Genomic DNA, 15,261 nt, shown 5'->3' with positions numbered 1-15,261 from the left:
ACGAGTGGGTTGGGTTAAAAATGGTTTGACTCAAATTTACTCATTTAATTTATATACTAATTTATTATGTTGCAATTTTAACGACACATGCCCAACCCAACCTAGGCTAGACTCAACCTGATCCAAACTTCAATTCTTAGCAATTTTTCTTCTGAAATTGTTGCTTTCAAAGAATGGGCAACTTTGTGAATTGGTTCGCCAAGAAGGTAAGAGAGCTTGAGTCGCGTTTGAGAGCAGGGTTATGGACGGCGGCGTGAAAATGGCAATGGGGTGAAGGGTGGTGGAAACAAAAGACTATTTGGGTCAGTCCAGCCCAACCAGAAGGCAGAGAGAAGCCAAGGTCTCGATTCAATTTTGGGCCGTTATGTATATTCCATTATACTAGTTTTATTTTGGGTGTGAATATTATAAAACTAGTTGAAGTAGATTTTGTTGTAACTAAGTTGGCATTTTGGAAAATCATATAAGTTTAATGAAGCTTTTATATTTATGATATCGACAAAGGTGAAAATATTACAACGCACATTTTTAAGTAACAAATCTCTAAGTAGTTTCCAGTATATTAGGCTACATATTCTTATAATTTGAGACGTTTTTTTTAAACTACTTATATACTATTGCTTGCGATTATTTTAATTTTTCCTTTCTTTTTGCTGTCAGACATTAATTAGCTTTTTTATATGTTATTATGTCATAATATCTAATATAGGGCTGCTAACGAGAGAATTGTAATTTAAATACTAATTACATTATTTTGCTCATAATTCTTTTCTCAAGGGTAACTTATATGGGGAAAATAGGTTGCATGTTACCTGATCTTTCGCAATTTAGGATTTCCATTTTTTGCTTTATTTAGTGTTCACATAGTCACCATATAATTAGTTACTACTTCATGAGGCCTTCCGGTTATTGCGTGCATCAATCACGTTCCTGCATATATTTTATAAAAGAACTCTCGAGTAAGGAATGGATGAAAACAAATTTTGATTGCTAGGAAATTGAGTAATTACTTATGGCTTTTAATTCATATGTTTAATAATCAATGAATCATCTTTTATTTTTCCCCATACCTGATTTTATTAAATATAATATTTCGATGGTTTGGTGAAAATTTATAAGCTCTTCCGAATTGCTTGCATCAATCATGTTTATGCATAAAATGAAAAAGAAAAAGAACTCTCGAGGCTTTTCAGTATGTCGGTGGCAAAAGGCTGAAGAGAACCGCTTCCGCCATTTCCAAAAGCAAAAGCGGGGGCTGAGAAGTGTTTGAGAGGAGGTTGCAGAGCTGATGCTTTTGTGGTGAAACAATGGTCTGGTGGTGCCTCACGATCAACTTCAGGCACGAATATATAGCAAGGCCAACTGCATCTCCATCTTACTTCATGCTCAGTTAATCCACCGGATGAAATAGCATAACTTGCAACAGAGAAAAAGAATAGCGTGAACTTTTTTCTTCGTGAAAAGCCCAAAGTACATATTCATGGAATAATTTCAAGGTGCGGCGCTAAATCCACCCCTCCTTCGGCTTCATCCGCACCCTTGATGGTCAGAATGACAGAAATACCAAAATCATGGGTCCCACGTTTCTCTCTCAATTTTGTCTGATCAGAAGGCTCGGTTTCAAGTTCAGCAGCTCCCTTAATCCTTAAGCCTCTCTTTGGTTCCAAGCTCACACTTCCTCTCTCCCTCTCCGCCGGAAAAAAAAAAAAAGAAAAAAATGCATGGCCAGACTCGGACAGCTCCGAAGCGGGAGGATACAGCAGCATCAGCCGCTCAAGCCCATTTCACTTCTGTCCTGTCCTCCTCTGCAAGATCAGAAGCGTCATACAAGCGTGAAACGATTTCTTTTGATCAGGTTTTTTGGAACTGATTTTGATGTGATGTTGCTCTCAGATGCACAAAGGAGGCTCTCGACACGAGAGCGAAGCTCATTGTGATCAATCCTGAGTACTACTCCGCTTGGAATTACAGGAAGCTCGCGGTTTAGCACAATTCTCTGCCCGCCCCTCGGGTGTGCGCCTCTGTCCTCGTCCGCACAACCTCTAAGCCCACGCCGCTGTAATTGCTCGAATGAATTTGAAGACGAAAAGCGAGACATGGAGATGCGAGGTCTGACAGGGTGCATGCGGCTACAGCTGGGAAATTTCACTGAACAACATCTGGCCATGGTGGTCAGTTGAGAGGACGATGCCAGCGACATGACGAGGATGATGCTGGCGACGCTCTGCCCAATTATTCGAGGGGGGTAACAGTGTACCCCGTCAAGTTGGAAAAGGTCACGACGAGCATCAAAGAGTCGGAAAAGGTCTCGACTCTTGAAGCCGGGAGTGAGTTGATTGAGAACGGCGAGACCGGAGCCAGGGGCAGCGAAGGCCGTAGTGCGCGCCCCTCTCTCTTTCCATATCTCCTCATTGCCGGCACCTCCCAGTGATTGGAAATGGAGGCTGCTGCTGAGCCCTCGCAGCCTTGGATCGAGGTTGATCCCGTCGACTACCTCAAACAAGTCTCGATCCTAGCAAATCTTGGCAAAGCCATAGGCGGAATCAGCTGAAGACGTAATCAAGTTCGCTAAAGATATCTTCGAGACTATTCTGCATTTGTCGCATCATGTGGTAAGTGTTTACCTTTCATAGAGCTTGTTCTTGGTTATCACTCTGATACCTATTGCATTCTTATTGTCCATCTAAGTCTATGGTTGATGTATGTTTTAGGATTAAATAAGAAGAAAATGACTGTCAGATTCCTACTTTTATTGCAGAAACATTGGATGTCTCGACCTATGATACCTTAAATGATGAAGAGGAAGTGTGGCAAATCTATCTAAATAGTCATGAAGCATTCTTTAGTTTCATAGAATTTATCATCTTTAAGAATACAATGTCGCGTTCTTGATCGACACGACTTGGTATCATCATTTCTTGGAATGCAGGATCGAAGCAAAATTAGCACGCCTGCTCTCCCCCCTTTAACGAGATAACGTAGAGATTCTAAGTTTGCCAAACTCTGAAGAAGGGTGGGCCATTGCAAGGTCAGCCTCAAAGACTCGCAGGAACGCAGGACGAGCCGTGGGATGCAGCGTTATGGAGTCTGTATTTATCATGCGTGCCATCTCTCTCTCTCTCTTCTCTCTCTGAACATTAGATTTTTTTCAAATGCGATGGGAACAGGAAGATCTGATATAGAAATAATATGTAAAGCGATGAAGTCTGTGCAAACTCTTCCATCTATTGCATCGCCTAGCCTTCAACAAAGCAGTTCGATGTACATTTGATATCATAGATGGATGAATCGTTTTAATTAGGATAGAAGACATGTTCTATTTATTTACTTCACAAATGACTCGAGCTTCTACTAAAATCGGCTACATACTTAAATTTGTAGATAATGCATCTGAGGGAATGACCAATATAAATTATGTAGCTAAAATTTTTTTACCAGAAAATTTTATATCATTAGAAAACAATATGATTCGTGCTTATGTTTTAGTAATTTCATAGGAAAAAGGAAGATGCCATTTGAAGTCAATTTGAGGCTGTACTAATTGGACCACAATATTTCTCACCTGTTTCACGAGTTAGTTCAGATGTGATCGAATCAACCGTCTTGATTATCTGTGCATAATCCAAGACTAGATTTTGTTGAAAATCCAATTATCTGTTTCTTTCATTTTGAGGTTTCTTACAAGATCCGTTCAAAATGCGCACATTTAAAATTCCTGAAAAAGAGGTTCCATTCCCGTTGAACGATTTCTCATCCTGGTTCATCAGCACAACAGACTCCGGCTTGCCGGTGAACTCTTTGAGGGAGAATTCCGGATCCTCCTGACAAAGTCCGTGGGATCTTGCTGGCAAGCCGGTTGAGGGACTCACACAAGCTTCTTTGGTAAGAAAATTGCATCTGCAGGGTGCATATCTAAGCATTACAGCCAGTAAGTACCCTTAACAGGATATCAATTACAGAGCATTGGATCCTTTTGAAAAAGGAATATAATGTAGTGAAGCCAGCATCTGCAGTCGGGCATAGGTTCCTTTAGATCAACATCACCATGAGTTGAAAAGAGAGAACAAAGAGAAGAAGAAAGAAGAAGGTGGGACCAGCAAGGAAAGAAAAGGAAGCAGTCAAACCAAAAGAGGGACAGCAGGGGCCATATAGGAAAACACTGTAAAAAGGAGTTTTAAAGCAAAAACCGGGGTGGAAATAGCATGGCCCAATGTTAAAATGACCACTTTGGATAGGACGGTCCAAACAGCACGGCTCTATGGGTGATATTTTCAGAGCTTCCTCGCCACAAATTATCCAATGGAGTACTAGGCAAGTCTTTATCCTTTTAGCTATCTGCAAAGCAAAGTTGAAAGTCATATAAAGAAGCACATGCTGCAGATTTCTATATCAGCATAAAAATCATATTGCATTATGCAACCATTGTATAAAAATGTAAACTTGATTATTCATATAGCTCGGCAATCATAGATGCAGGTGACATGGAGTTGCAGAGGAAAGAGGGATGCTTCCACGAACTCTGTAGGTCATTTTAGCAACCTTGATTACTTATAAAATGCCCAAGACCTTTGCTCTAGCTGGGAGCCAACTCCACATATCATTGAATAGCAAGAAATAAAATGAAAACAACCCATCTCCTGTCAACTCCACACATCCTTAAACAAAACAACGCACTATGCAGCCAACAGAACAATTTCAGTAGACTGACTACAGGCCAGGGCCATGGACACTGGATGCTTCTGCAGAGTCCCCTCTTGGATAACGATGCAGTATATATTTACATAGAACAAGTGGAGAGAAAATACTACGTTACCAAGGAAAAGACATTAAAATAATTCAAGTCCTTTACTAATTATCAGAGAAACAAAACTTCCTCAGAGGACAATACGCTCATAGAAACGAAAATACTTTAAACAAAAAACCAGTTGAGGGAATTGCTTAAATACTAAACCTTCGAGTAGCCGACTCAACTGACAGAATAAAAAGATAATTGGACGATGAAACCAGTGAAGTTCACACAAAAGCCCTCCTCTAAGTTTTCCATATCATTGTGAAGATCAAGTAGGATCGAGAAAGCACCTCAACTCAGGCGATGAAGAACTAAGAGCAACCTTTTTCCAAAAAGCTTACAGACCTTGCGCTGGAAAGAGCCATAGTTCGCGACCTCCTCGTCCAAGAATGGAATCTTCAACAATGAAGCCATCTGAGATACACTAAACCCCATGTTAATAACGAGAAAATGTGAAGCAATTTACATTGCCACAACTAAAGACAGACAGCAGAAGTAAACTCGCGATATAATACGCCTTCTCTCGCTCCACGTGTTGCGCCGAGGTGACTTGAGAACTGAACTACTAAAAACTCCAAAACAACAACAACGAAGCAGAAGGAAACCCAGCGAATTTAGAAAACGCTCAGCTCAACGCAAACCCCGCAATGCCAAACCCAAACACACACGGAAAACCGAACAAAAGAAAAGGGAAGTCGCGAACAATGTGGGACCCGATCTTGCACGTTTCGCTTAGGGACCTGGCTGGTGTATCGGGCGATGCGGTGAGGAACGATGAAAGGCGCGTGCTGCTGAGCGAGGCCCCACTCCGATGTTCGCAGAACCTATAAAAAGCAAAAGGAAGAGACGAGCCGCGCTCAAGCTACAGCATTCGACGCGTCGAGCTATTCAATACAAGAGAGAGAGAGGCTGGGAGGAGTACCAGGGTTGGTGACGACGGGGTTGGAGCCTTTCTCCGAGATAAGCTGCGAAGGGATCGCCGTCTTCAGATAATTCTTAAAAAAAAAAAAAAAAAAAAAACTAATTTTGGGTCGGTCCACCCCAACCCAGAGGCAGAGGCTGTGTGATAGAAAGAGCGCCAAGTTCTTCGTCGCATTTTGTGATATTAGTCCCCATTTTTTTTTTTTTTTGGCGAAAAATAACTAATTTTTAAAAATAATTTCCTAAAATTAATCATCCGTATCACTTGAAATAAATATTCAATTAAATTTTGTTTTCGTAATCGATAATAATTTATGACTAAATATTCTCGTGGATAATAAATATGTTTTCTTACTCATAAATATTTATAAGCGACACAAAAAATGACTTTTAAGAAGACGTTTTTTAAATAATTCATTTTATGCGAGATAAATATACTCAAGAAAATCGAAATGCAAGGAATTGAAATCCTTTATAATCTTCATGGATATTTGTGAATCACACACATCGGCTTGTATTGGTTAAGGTTCCATCCACGCACGGGGATGGTAGATGCAACTTGGGTGATGACTATGATTCGAAATTTGAATTTACTAGCCACAAAATTAGAGATTTCACCATTGATTTTCAGGGTGTTATGCATATCATACTACTAGTTGAACTTTGGTGCTTTGTACGGGTTTTATGTACAGTTTTCTTTATGATTTTGTTAAAATTTTGAAAGAGTATACAAATTTAACAAAACTACATATTAATGATATCAATGCAAACAAAGATAAAATGAAATTTTGTTAGTGATGCATCTCTAGGTAGCTTCAAATACGCTAGTGTACATATTCTTATGATTTGAGATTTTTTTTTTTTTGTAAATTACGTGAAATAGAAGTATCACAAAATTGTGATTATTTTAATTTAATTTTGCGGTTAGATTTTATGAAGATTTTGTATTTGTCTTGATGTCATAATATATTATTAATATCCAATATAGGGCTGCTTATATAATTCATGGATTAAGTTAAACACGTATAAAAAATTCAAAAATTTCATTTAACAAATTAAAGGTTTAAGGACTATATTATACATTGAGTTAAAAGTTCAGGAATCACATTGAATAAATTACAAGTTTTGGGGCTATATTATAAATTAGACCAAAATTTAGGAACTAATTATGTCATATCCTTCCTTTCATACGTGCTTTCAAGGACTCGGCAACAAATAAAGTTATACTTGAGAAACGTGAAACTCTTTCGTTACCAACTCCTATCGTTTATTTGATGTCTTCCTGGGCTAACTTTCACTAAAAGAAAACGCCGTATTATTTTCAGTCAGTTCTCGATGGCCATTATGTCTCTCGTGCTTAGCTCTTCTCTAGATCAACAATGATGAATATCAATATCATCACTAAATAACCACGAAAAGCGAACTTCATCGAGACTTAAACTCGCTCATACACGTAATCCCTTGTTACAGAGAACACAATGGTCACTGCCGTCGACGATGAAAACGACTGAGCTAACGAATTGAGAGTATTCGACGGGACGAAAGCCGGAGTTAAAAGCCTCGTGGGCACCGGGATTGCCCAAGTCCCACGCATATTCGTTCAGCCACCTGACAAATTGGCTTGCCGCGAAGATTGCGGAGAGATCCCGCTCATCGACCTCGGATGCGTGAATGCAAAGCCCACCAGTCACGACAAGACGTTGCGAAAGATTGCGCAAGCATTGGAAAAAAGGGGTTTCTTCCAGGTGATCAACCATGAGGTCGCTGAGAGCCTCTTGGAGGAGGTGATGAACGAGTAGCGCAGGTTCTTCAAGCTGGAGACGGAGGCCAAATTTTTTTTACATTTAGAGGGTCATATACAACAGCAACATGTGACTTACATAATTCAGTCACCGCTGATTGTTCAGATATATGTTTTTGCTTCGTGGGACTGGAGCCTCCCCAGCACGAGGAGTTGCCCGAAGCTTGCAGGTGAGCCAATGAGCTTCTGTTGCGTTTTCACCTTTCGAAATGGGAAAATTTAAGAACAAGTTCACAAAGTGAATCAACGAAGATAGTATGCGAAAGAATTGTAGTAGATGCAAAGTACATGGGTTTCACTGTATGGTATCTGATAGTCTTTTCCGTTTTCTTCACTAAATCAAGGCCTAAAGTAGCAAGTGTATGGACCTTGAGTTATTTGCGTACTTTTTGGTTGAATCGGCCGGAATAGGTGTTGAACACTCAGGGAATGACAGTGCCCAGTTCTTCGTTCAGTCGGCCAAGGCAATTTTCACCGCGTACATATTCTCTTGCCTAATTTCACTACACGTCATAGCATATAATCTTGCATTTATTCTCAATCAAGGAGACAAATCAGTAAGATGATCCTCAGTGATTGTTCATTTTCACTGACGGAACCTCATAAGTGCTCATTCCATTCTTTTGGGTAGAAAAAGGATGTTCCTCGATAATTGACTTTATTCGTGCTCTATCGGTAGTGGAACCAAAATATTGCACCCAAGTTGATACAAAATGCCAATACCCTTGGTTGTATTCTTTGGGAATCCATCCTACCATACTTTTACGGCAGCTCTAGTTCAGTTTTCTGATGCGTTGCAACATCTCTGGCAGAGAAATGCGGATGGAGACTTTACTCTCGTCTGCTCGAGCTCTTATCCGAAGCCCTAGAACTCCACCCAAATCACTTGAACGAGATGGAGTGTGGAGAGGACACACAATCATGTGCCACTATTCTCATCAAGATCAAATTGGAGGACTTCAAGTGCTTCATGAGAACCAGTGATCGACGTTCCCCCGCTCCTTGGAGCACTAGTGATTGACATCGGAGATCTTTCGCAGGCAAGTAGCTTTGGCCAGATATCATTGTTCCATCTCTGAATTTTTCTGAAACCGTATTTTGATCGGTCGACATACTGCGATCCTCTTCTCTTTCTCATATGCTAAGTTAGTTAAAGAGCTCTTGAGAACTCGGGATGTAAATTACCATGAAATCTTCCCTGTAGCAATAACATTATGTCTTCACAATCTGCACTTTTCTTTTGTATTCTAACAGAGCTGTTTGACTAATCCAAACTTGATTCTAACTCCATTAGATCATGCTAGCCTCGCATTGACAAGTTCGGAATTGTCTAAATGAGACAGATGTTTGTTTGAACACTTTGCTTTTCACAGGAGGGGTCAATGTCGGTTCTAGATATTCTGCAGTTTTTGTATCTATCAACATCAAGATTGCAATCATAGTAGTAGATAGAAATTACGTTCCTCACTGAGGAATGGTTCGCTAATTGTTGCATTTGCAGCTCATAACAAACGACCGGTTTGAGAGTGTTGAGAACCGAATCATGGCAAACAAGAGAGACCCAACAGTGTTGGTGGCGTGCTTCTTCGGCGACACTCCCGACCATCTTCACGATTGTATGGGCCCATGAAGGAATTAACATCAGCAGACAACCCACCAATCTACGAGGAGACTACGCTCCCAAACTACACTGCCCATTACATTTCCAAAGGCCTGTACGGAGCTTCTGCACTTCCTGATTTCAAGCTGTAGACCGTGTGAACCTTTTTATGTGGTCTTATTGATGTTTGTACTTAAAGATAAAAGTCTGTCCATATGTTCAACTAGGTAAAACTACCACAGAACAAGATTGCGCTTCTTCAGTGCTCAGTCTCTTAACGCTTATATCGCTTCAAATGATAGATCGATGAGCACCAACACAACTCCAAAAGACAAAGCCATTCTCTAAATTAAAGCAGAACCAAAAAGAGAGCACAAAATAGAGGGAGAGGAAGATTAATACATACCGCTCTAAGATCAAAGAAATACGTTATCTTTAGATGAAACGGTGTTGAATACTTGTATGACAGTTACAGCATTAATCTACCATGGGAAAATTTGCGGTTTCAGGAACATTTCTGTTTGGTTCAACTTTGAATTCCACTTTGTATATTAGCAGGTAGGATAAAAAGTGGAATTTTTGCCAGCTTCCAACTCGCTCAACAACAATAACCAGAATCAACCGCAAGGCAAAATTTATGTACACTCCCTAGATTTTCTAAGAAACAGTAGGTTTGCATTAAGACGCGACATGTCTGAAACCTAATTGATCTAATCGAGTTAGCATCGCATTAAGATGACGCAAGCATTGATCCAAGGGCTAAGACAACATCGAATCGTCCTGTCATCTATCATTGTTCAACTCTGTCCTAACAGATTTTGTTTTCATGAATTGCAGAACTTGTGTAGTAGCCACCCAAAACCCCAAAGAATCAGCCATTATTAAACAGCATTGTCATTTTCTCAGCTAGTGGTAGCTCATAAGCTATGACTTTCTCCTTCTTTTTTTATGAACCTCATAATTCTAAAGTCAAATGGAACCCCACAATGGATGTCATTGTTCTCTTCTCTCAATCAACTAGCTATAAAGAAGCTGCTCATATCATGCATTGGCATTGTAATGTCTCCATAACACTCAATTCATAATCCAAATGTCTCCATCACATTCAATTCATAATCCAAACTCACTACACCAAATATACATTCAGAGGGTCCAATTTTAAATGATTTATAAAACTATTGCAAGCCTCTGCATCAATCAAGGTTGTCCAAGATTCACCAAGTTGTTGTCTGTTTCACTAAGATGAACATTGAGATTTCTATATGCTTACTAGAACATATGGACCCGGCTCGTAAATAATAGTTATGTTTACTCGAGAAGTCCAGAAACTCTCTTAAAGTGATGACAAAAGAGGACTAAAAACCAAAGATTCCTCTACATATAGATTTCAGTAATTGCGAAGAAGTCAAGGGCTAAGACAACATCGAATCCTCCTGCCGTCTATCATTGTTCAACTCTGTCCTAACAGATCTTGTTTTCATAAATTGCAAAACTTTGTGTACTAGCCGCCCAATCCCCCAAAGAATCAGCCATTATCAAACAGCATTGTAATTTTGTCAGCAAGGGGTAGCTCATAAGCTATCCTTCCATTTTTTATGAACCTCATAATTCTAAAGTCAAGCGGAGCCTCGCAATGGATGTCGTTGTTCTCTGCACTTCTATTCTCTCAATCAATCAATCAACTATAAAGAAGATGCTCATATCATGCATTCACATTGTACTGTCTCCATAACACTCAATTCATAGTCCAAATGTCTCCATAACATTCGATTCATAATCCAAACTTATTACACATTCACAGTGAAAATTGAATTGCAGTAGAGAGAGAGAGAGAGAGAGAGGAACAAAGCCTACCATCGATTTGGCCTCCGACTCCGGCGAGCAGAGAGCTACAACAGAGCGAGCGACGACTCGAAACCCGGCGTCAAGGCCTCGTCGACGCCGGGATCACCGAAATCCCCAGGATTTCTTCATCCGACCGCACGAGACATCCGAATCGAGCGGCGGATCCGAGAATCTTAGCTTCCCGATCATCGACCTCGGCGGACACGGCCAAAGAGGAAGGAGGCGATCGAGAGGATGCGGGGTTCCTCCGGCGGCGGTGATGGAGGAGATGAAGGAGGTGAAGGAGGGGAGGGGAGTGAGGAGGTTGTACGAGCAAGACGAGGAGGCAAAGGGTGGTGTTTGTTCTACACGCGCGACATAACGAGGAAGATGGTGGCGAGCTGGAGCGGAGTGGAGGGACGCTATCCTTCTTTTGATAAATATATGCGCTGCCAATGTACAGTGAAGAGAAGAGAAATTAGTTAAGTAATAAAAGAAGGTAAAATGGTTGAAAAAGGAACACTATTGATAGGTGACATAAGTCTTTTCTCGTACCTCTACTGTGCTAATCGTTCCGATTCATCTCCTCTACTGTGCTCATCTGTTAATCTTGGACAACCATATATTACAGGCTCTTCCAGCAATGAGAAATTTTTAATCCATTCCGGCAAACTCCTTAGATTCCGACAATAAGAAATCTCAAGAGATTGCAAATTCGTGGCATGTCGAATCCATTCAGGCAATGCTTCCAAATCATGAAGATTGAAGATTCTAAGAACACGAAGTTTTGTAAGGAATTGCCATTGGATGCCTTGCTCGTCTTCTTGGCACACTAAGTTGAGTCCTTCACATCCCGTAATGTGGAGCTCCTGGAGCGAGGAAAGGTGCTGCATGCCATGAAAGAGACCCTTTAAGTTGCAATGATAGAGTCTCATGGACTCGAGATTATTGGCCAATCGAAGTAGAGTCTCAAGTATCGGCTCCAAACTTCCATACCGAAGACATAGATGCTTTAGTTTAGAGAAAGGGGCTGATGGATGATTTGGATTGGCCAAGAATTGTTGCTCCAACATTGTTATGTTATCTATCTCCAAGTATTCCACCTGGGGGAATGGTGGCACGAAATTCAAGCTGGGACAGTATTCTATATCCACAAACCGTAGTTTTGGGAAGAATAGCCGTGAATTGTTTGATTGATGCTTTTGATATGCTATCATCACTTCCCTCCTTCTCCACCATCCTTTCACCTTTATGCAAGAGTCGAGGATCAAACTCTCAAGAGATGGGAAGAAGGGCCGTGTAGTACTAGATTGTTGAAGAGGGTCAAAATCCAATGCATACAACGACCTGAGACTCAAAGTCCTTAGAGAAGAGAGTTCACTTAGGGTGTGTAGGCAGCTCAGTGAGCCAAGTGTGACCCTAAACAATATATATATATCCCACTTACCTCAAATCTACGCCGAATCACAAAAGCGGGACCAATTAGCAAGACCTGATTCCACTAAAGCCGATATAATGATCCTACGGCTATAATAGCTCATAGTCATACCCAAACCCACGCTGATCCTACCGATGGTCGTCACGTGCGAAATGGGATCACTAACGCTAAACTCGGCTCATCTCGTCGAGGACAATTCGCGTCTAAGCATTGTACCTTTCAAGCATCCAACATCAGTGTTTTCGACCGGACTGCCTACAATTGACTAACGGTAATTCCGTAACATTCAACCTAATCCGTACACATGCCCCGGCTCGGACAGGTTCATGTTTGATCTCAACGTCCTTGCTCCAAGATCTCAGTTTGGTTTCGCCAGATACCTCTTTATCTTAACGAAAAAGAGCTCTCTCGCACAATATAGAGCGACAGAGCTACCCACTTGCCTCGGGGTTTTAGGCATAGCGGTGCGCGCAGTTGTGGCGAGGTGACGGCAACGGCAACGGCAGCGTGCGATGAGGTGTGAGCTGCAGGTCTCCGGTCCGGCAGCAGTTGAGGGACGGTGGTGGCGTGAGCAGAGGCGCCAGTTGAAGGCTGGCGGTGGCGTCGCAACAAATCATGAGCAAAACAAGGAGAACTTCCTGAGGTGGTTGGCTGGACGGCTGTGGCCAGTTGTAGTCACCCAACAGCGGTGAGGGAGGTTGGGACGCGGGTGAGGAGGCCGTTGACACAGCGATTGATGGCGACTAGGCACACGAGCAAGGGGTGAGAGGCCGACGGCGATGGAATGAGGAAGTGGTCTCTCTGTCTTCTCTCTCTTGCTGGCTCTTCGTGAGTTCCGCCCCTCTCCTTCCTTAGCTCGTTTTGTTCCTCCCAATGGATGACTAATCCAGTCAACAAACTACTCTCCTTGGTGGCAGCGAAGAGGCAAGGACAGCTCGAGCAAAACGTGACCATCCTTGGAGAATTTTGGCCGCCACTTATCCGTCTCCATGCATAGACGTATCCCTCATTTAGTTGACTGCATGGGGTCAACTAAATGGGGTCTCCGTGTCTTCGTTTGCTGCATGGAGGAGGGCGGCTGACATGTCACATGGTTGCCAACTTTGGCGCTCCTTCATCGACGTATTCGGGTCAGCATGGTAGCAATCGGGGATGGTAGTCAGTGATCTGTGGCTGAGACGGCTAGAGTCGACGTGAGGTAAATAGGGGAGTCTTTGTCATTTTTCGTCGTCAGATTTCAATGCATGCATGGGTCGAAAGATGACTTGCATGGAAGGTTCGGTTAGCAGGTACAAATGCTAGTGGATGTTGTTCTCATTGGTGGCGTTTGCGTGCAGGAAATTTTTGATGAGACGATAAGTTATATGGTGATTGGACCGTCACAACATGACAAAGGCATGACTAAGATGGTACTTATTTGTAAGATCATTACAAACGTGACGTCTCGGTCCGGTGATGGTAATAACGAAAGCGGCATCCGCAAGTGGTGCCAATGACGAGTTTGATGACAAACTCATTGACCCGTCCGCGGACCGGCATACTGAGGTTCGGCCGAAATCTGGATATCACAGCGTGAATGGAATTGACATGAAGAATGTGAAGCCATTGACAGATAACAACAATACCATAAAACTTGGGTGATGTAGAGAATGTCGGGGAAGTAAAGATCGGGGCATGTCTCTGAGTCAAATGCGGAAAGGATGACTAAACTCTTGAAAGAATATCAAGATGTGTTTAAACTTGGACATATGTTGACATGCTAGATTGGACCCCAAAATTGTGGGAACACACTTTACCGATAGATCTTAATGTGCCACCTAAGAAGCAAAGACTTGAAGAACTAAACCAAAGTTGTCTAACAAGATTGAAGAAGAAGTGATGAACTGCAGAAAGTAGATTTATCGAAGTGGACGTGTTATCCCGATTGGGTAGCAAATCGTCGTGCTTGTAATGAAGAAAGATGGGTGAATCGGGTGTATTGACTATTGCGACTGAACTCCAAGTCCTAAGGACAACTTTTCGCTCCCACATATCGATGTCTTGGTTGACAGTATGATGGGATTTGAGTTATTCTCCTTCATGGATGGTTTTTTGAATATAACCAAATCCATATGAAGGAAGATAGGCAGAAAACATCATTCATAGGCTCCTTGGGTAACTTTCAGTGATGTCTTTCCCGAGTCAAAGAATGTGGGGCAACGTATCGAGTTCCATGGTCATGTTGTTTCATGACATGATGCACAAAGGAGATCGAAGCATATGAGATGATATGATCACAAATCAGACAGAAGTGAGGACCATATCAAAGTCTTGCAGAAACTATTCGAATGTCTTCAGAAATTCAAATTCACGCCTCAATCCCGCAAAATGTGTTTTGGGCGAGATCCTAGGGAAGTTGTTAGGGTTCATGGTCAATAGTAGGGGCATAGAGATTGACCCATCAAAAGTTAAGGCCATCTGTGATTTATGACCCCCGACTACTGCCGGGAAGTCCTGGCCTGATGGGACAATTTAATTATGTGGCGAGGTTCATCTTAGGTTGTTTAAAATAATAAGCCATTTTTCAATCTCCAAAAAAGAATGCAAAGATTGAGTGGGATGTGACATCCCGATTTTCCAATTATATTTTCAATAAATCGAGACGGGCATTTCGTTTGGCATGTATATAGTTCTTTTCCTTTAGTTGGCCACTCATGTGAAAACTAGTCTATCAAGTGAAGCTACTAAGAAATTCTAATGCATCGAGACTCGAGAATTTGACTAGAAAATGACCTTTCAACTGAGCTAATCTACAAGGGTCATTACGGCACAAATAAAAATCAATTAGACTTGGAGATAGGTTGACTCGATAGAGGCATGTGATCAAGTGTGGGTGATACCATCGGGTC

At 41.7% G+C, this 15,261-nt stretch overlaps 1 long non-coding RNA gene across 1 annotated transcript; it reads right to left on the bottom strand.

The window, feature by feature from the left end:
• Positions 1 to 8,941: 8,941 nt before the first annotated feature.
• On the bottom strand, positions 8,942 to 12,312 carry LOC120287672. Its single transcript, XR_005545913.1, has 3 exons — positions 11,491 to 12,312; positions 10,966 to 11,384; positions 8,942 to 9,257 (listed from the first exon to the last, which is right to left on the bottom strand). It is a non-coding gene; the product is annotated as an uncharacterized LOC120287672 (long non-coding RNA).
• Between the last annotated feature and the right edge of the window lie 2,949 nt (positions 12,313 to 15,261).

Source organism: Eucalyptus grandis, chromosome 8, assembly GCF_016545825.1.
Source record: "Eucalyptus grandis isolate ANBG69807.140 chromosome 8, ASM1654582v1, whole genome shotgun sequence".
NCBI classification, from domain to species: Eukaryota; Viridiplantae; Streptophyta; class Magnoliopsida; order Myrtales; family Myrtaceae; genus Eucalyptus; species Eucalyptus grandis.
This window is presented reverse-complemented; position numbering and strand designations above follow the sequence as displayed.